General features: G+C 41.8%; 1 long non-coding RNA gene across 1 annotated transcript; it reads left to right on the top strand.

The window, feature by feature from the left end:
• The first annotated feature begins 306 nt into the window (after positions 1-306).
• On the top strand, positions 307-3,101 carry LOC128590481 (uncharacterized). Its single transcript, XR_008381282.1, has 3 exons — positions 307-373; positions 1,969-2,142; positions 2,892-3,101. It is a non-coding gene; the product is annotated as an uncharacterized LOC128590481 (long non-coding RNA).
• Positions 3,102-4,498: the final 1,397 nt, after the last annotated feature.

Genomic DNA, 4,498 nt, shown 5'->3' with positions numbered 1-4,498 from the left:
ACCGTGGAGTCCACTGCCTCAGGAGTAATGGAGGAACCAGAGATTCCTGCTGCCTAGGCTTGACCAAAGCTGAGCAGACAGATCGGGGTACCCTGTGTGGGGCCCTGTACTGACCTAGCTTTGACTAATTCAGGCTGGGTAGCTGAGCATCAGAGTGAGACACTTGCTCCAAAAACAAAACCAAAACCTACCAAACAAAATGGGACCCAATAGAAATTCACCCACACCCCCACAAAGTTGGGAAATATCATCCCAAATGACCCTTAAATAGGGAAGGACTCTCCTGCCTGTGTGTGGTTGCAGTGGCTTCAAGAGCCTTGGGGCAGAGACTGCTGTCTGCCCTCTCCACTCACCCTGACCAGCCTAAGGACCTGTAAGTAACACACAACTAAACTTCCACTCAGATTTTGTCATTCTTTCATTGAAGCCAGGCCTAGATTCCAAACCAGGACTGTTGTGTCACCCCAGAGAGACCAGTGTGTGAACCCCCAGGTGGTGCCCATCTGTCTCAGCCTCGGTGATGGCAGCAACTATGTTAAAGGAGAAAATCAAAGTGTTTGTTTCAGAAACACGTGTCCTACTTGATGAGTCTGATAGAGACCATAGAATCTGCTTACAACATTCTGTTATTTGTATATATATTAGATGTGTCGTACCTAATAAACATACGTGTGATAGAAGTCTATTCACGCCACTGGCTCTTTTTTTCCAGATTATTTAGTTTTGTTAGTGAGTTGTTTGTGTTCCCATATATTCAGTTATTAACTCCACATCTCATGCACTGTTTGCAGATATTTCCTCTTCCTTTCTCATCTGCTTTCCCCTCAGCTCGTGGCCCCTTTGCTGTGTGTGTGCTGTGTAGGCTCGTGGTCACGCTCGCCTGTTTCCCTTTTATCGCCCGTTCCTTTGGTGTCATATTCAGGAAGTAATTGCCAAGATTGATGCCACAGCTTTCTTTCTTTCTTTTTTTTTTTTTGGCTTATTTATTTATTTATTTTTATGAAATCATAGCTGTGTACATTAATGTCATCATGGGGCACCATACACAGGTTTTATAGACTGTTTGACACATTTTCATCACACTGGTTAACATAGCCTTCCTGGCATTTTCTTAGTTATTGTGTTAAGACATTTACATTCTACGTTTACTAAGGCCACAGCTTTATAATTAGAAGTTCTTTTAGAAGTTTTATGGTTTCGGGTCTTATGTTTGGATATTCGGTCTATTTTGAGTTGACATTTGTGTATGGAGTGAGATAAAGGTCCAGGTATGAAATACTTCAAATCATAAGGTAGAACATCTTAGACAAATACAATTTTAATTGTTGCTTATATCTTAATAGAGGTGGAAATTATAAATATATTTTAACATTTCTTCTCAGAGAGCTCATTTCACCAAAAGTCTGATGCTGTCACTGTCCTCCCTGCACTGACACAAGGAAGTGCCTCCTCTCCCTGTTACTCAAAGTCCTGTTCATGAGTTTTGCGATGGCCTTGACCCTGCAGGGAATTAACTCTTAGCTTCATTGGAATGCAGGTCAGTGCAGGCTAGGGTCTAGACCTATAGCCAGCAGCAGGGTCCATGTTAAAAGATAAGGGGAATTTATTCCTTGAAGTGAGTGAATGAAAGTGCTGTTTATTTTATTTCTTGGATATTAAAATAATAAGTGCTCAATTAGATGGCAAGAGAATAACAGAGCAGGGGTCGTATTACCACTCTTAGCTCCAACCTAGTCTAGATTGTAGGACACAGATCACAGCACCATGATGGCTGGGAGAGCAGAGGAATCTCTGAGGGACTCACTCTGAGGGCAAGAGCTTCCCTCACCCTATTCAGGGAAGTGCCATCATCGCTGCCTGAGTGGGTGAGTGGAGGCTTGTTTGTCTCTGAGCCTCCTCCCACAGAACTGTGAACATAGGCTGCCTCCTCATTGCCCCACACTTGGGCTCCTAAACTCTGTCTTCCAGGTGATCCCAGCATGAGGACCCTCACCCTCCTGGTTGCCCTTCTCCTGGTGGTCCTCCAGGCCAAGGCTGAGCTCCTGCGAGAGGAGGCCCCAGACCAGGAGCAGCCTGGGCTAGAGGATGAGGATTTGGCCATTTCCATCACACTGAATAAAAACTCCGTCCTTCAAGCTCTAGGTCAGAGACACCTACATGGCAGAGCTTCAGGGTGTAGAGCAGGAGGACTGGAGACAGGCCCTGGGCTCGGGTCTGCAGGACTGTATGTCAATGAAGGGATTTTACTAAATGTCAGTGGGTCTTGATTTCCTCCTGTATAATTGAATACTGGGACTGAAATAAAAATAAGAGAACTTCTTTCTCCAAAACGTTTTATTTTTTTATTTATTTTTCAATTAAATCATAGCTGTGTACATTAGTATGATCATGGGGCACCATACACTTGGTTCATAGACCGTTTGACGTATTTTCATCACACTAGTTAACATAGTTTTCCTGGCATTTTCTTAGTTATTTTGCTAAGATCTTTACATTTTGATTCCAAGATAGCCTGTGGATTTTGTTAAAATTTAAGACGTGGAGGGAATTACTGACTCTGTCTTTGCACATTTAAAAAAGAAAACTTAATTGCAGAGACAAAATTCGACTCTCTGTATTGCAGAGAGGCCGAGGGGTGTGGGGAGATGGAGGTGTGATGGGGGCAGGGAACAGAAAAGTGAGGACTAATGACAATGTCATGTGACCCCAGTGAGACCAGCACTGTGTGTGTGGGTATTTGTTCCCCTTGACTGAGACTGCTCATGTGCCCAGCTGTAACATAACCAGGGTCACACATCACCCACCATGTGTCTTCTCTAGAATTCAATGTCAGCATCACTGCTGACCCCAGGATTGAGTTTCTTATGCTTTCTCTGTTTCCATATTCCTAGTGAGAGGAGAGATCTGCTTTTGCAGAGCATTGTGTTTTCCTTGGGAACGTAACCGTGGGCGCTGCCTCCGATTCCTGAGAAGATGCTGCTTCTGACCATGAAGAATTAGGAAAAGCAGTTCAGTACTTGCTTGGAGAGCAGAAGAGTATCACTGTCACTCCTGTACCTTATCCCCAGTTTGCTTCCTCCATCCCAAATAAAGTACTCACTGCTCAGTCTCTGTGTTTGCCTGTCGTTAATGTTTGCTATGTGTCCAAGTCAAGACACTCTGTGGGTTTTTTTTCTTTACTAAGTCATGTACACATAGATCATGAATACATTTATGCTTTTATGGGGTACAATGTGTTGCTTTTTTTTAATACAATTTGAATGGTTACATTACACTAATTAATATAGCTTTCACCTCATTTACTTAATTATTGTGTTAAGACATTTATGTTCTATACTTAGTAGATTTGACTTGTACCCTTACAATATACTCCATAGGTGTGGTCCCACCATTTAACCTCCCTCTATTGAACCTCCCCCTTCCCCTCCCATCCTCCTCTACTTCTCTCCTTCATCCTAGGCTGTAGTTGTGATCTATCTTTCATAAGAAAATGTGAGTAATTACAAATTGGTTTCATAAAAGTATTGAGTACATTGGATATTTTTTCTTTCATTCTTGAAATACTTTACTAAGAAGAATATTTTCCAACTCCATCCATGTAAACATAAAAGAGGTAAAGTCTCCATCTTTTTTAAGGCTGCATAGTATTCCATGGTGTACATATATGACAATTTATTAATCCATTCTTGGGTTGATGGGCACTTGGCTTCTTCCATGATTTGGCAATTATGAATTGAGTGCAATGAACAGTCTGGGGCAAATATCTTTGTTGTAAAGTGATTTTTAGTCTTTTGGATATACAACCAGAAGAGGAATTGCAGGATCAAATGGTGGGTCTACATTTAGATCCCTGAGTGTTCTCCAAACTTCTTTCCAAAAGGGACATATTAGCTTGCATTCCCACCAGCAGTGCAGAAGTGTTCCTTTTTCTCCACATCCACGCCAACATCTGTAGTTTTGGGATTTTGTGATGTGGGCTACTCTTACTGGAGTTAGATGATATCTCAAAGTAGTTTTGATTTGCATTTCTCTGATGATTAAAGATGATGAGCATATTTTCATGTGTCTGTAGTCCATGTGTCTGTAGCTTCTTCAGAGAAGCTTCTGTTCATGTCTCTTGCCCACAATAAAATGGGATCACTTGTTCTTTTCCTATTGATAAGTTTGAGTTCTCTGTGGATTCTGGTTATCAAAACTTTGTCAGTAACATAACCTGCAAATATCCTCTCCCATTCTGAAGGCTGTCTGCTTGCTTTACTTACTGTGTTCTTGGCTGTGCAGAAGCTTTTTAGTTTGATCAGATCCCAGTAAGGTATTTTTGGTATTCTAGACACTTTGGAATAGAAACCCCAGAATATTAAATCAAACTTTCTGAACAAGATACAGTTTCAAATTCTAAGAATCTCAAGGAGGAACTATGGGTTCAGACACAAATTGGCAGGAAAGTGCCAAGGATGCTGCCGCTGTCTGCATCTACTTCTCTGTCTTTTCACTGTGA

This window comes from Nycticebus coucang, chromosome 7 (genome assembly GCF_027406575.1).
Source record: "Nycticebus coucang isolate mNycCou1 chromosome 7, mNycCou1.pri, whole genome shotgun sequence".
NCBI lineage: Eukaryota > Metazoa > Chordata > Mammalia > Primates > Lorisidae > Nycticebus > Nycticebus coucang.
This window is presented reverse-complemented; position numbering and strand designations above follow the sequence as displayed.